The sequence below is a fragment of the Arachis hypogaea genome, chromosome 14 (assembly GCF_003086295.3).
Source record: "Arachis hypogaea cultivar Tifrunner chromosome 14, arahy.Tifrunner.gnm2.J5K5, whole genome shotgun sequence".
Classification (NCBI taxonomy): Eukaryota; Viridiplantae; Streptophyta; class Magnoliopsida; order Fabales; family Fabaceae; genus Arachis; species Arachis hypogaea.
In genome coordinates, this window is record NC_092049.1 from 96,161,037 (window position 1) to 96,161,668 (window position 632).

Consider the following 632-nt stretch of genomic DNA (forward strand, 5'->3'; position numbering starts at 1 on the left):
CCAACAATTTTGAACTAAAGCCACAGCTCATCACCCTTGTGCAGAACAACTGTTCGTTCGGAGGAAGTGTCCAAGAGGACCCAAATCAACATTTAACCACCTTCCTGAGAATATATGACACAGTGAAGTCTAATGGTGTTCATCCTGACACCTATAGACTGCTTTTATTTCCATTCTCACTCAGGGATAAGGCAGCCAAGTGGCTGGAATCTTTCCCAAGGGAAAGCTTGACAACTTGGGAAGACGTGGTGAACAAATTCTTAGCAAGATTTTACCCTCCTCAAAGAATCAATAGGCTGAGAGCTGAGGTCTAAACCTTCAGGCAACAAGATGGTGAGACTCTATATGAAGCATGGGAGAGGTTTAAAGACCTGACAAGGAGGTGTCCACCTGACATGTTCAACGAATGGGTGCAGCTGCACATTTTCTATGAAGGGCTCTCTTATGAGTCAAAGAAGGCCGTAGACCATTCATCCGAAGGATCTTTGAACAAGAAGAAAACCATTGAGGAGGCTATAGATGTCATTGAAATTGTAGCAGAGAACGACTACTTCTATGCTTCCGAAAGAGGGAACACAAGAGGAGTAATGGAGCTAAACAATGTAGATGCTCTGTTGGCCCAAAACAAGCTC

The 632-nt window shown here is 44.0% G+C and overlaps 1 non-coding gene across 1 annotated transcript; it reads right to left on the bottom strand.

Annotated features, from left to right (window-relative positions):
- Positions 1-293: 293 nt before the first annotated feature.
- Positions 294-397, bottom strand: LOC112745230 (small nucleolar RNA R71). The gene has a single exon (XR_003173168.1). It is a non-coding gene; the product is annotated as a small nucleolar RNA R71 (small nucleolar RNA).
- Positions 398-632: the final 235 nt, after the last annotated feature.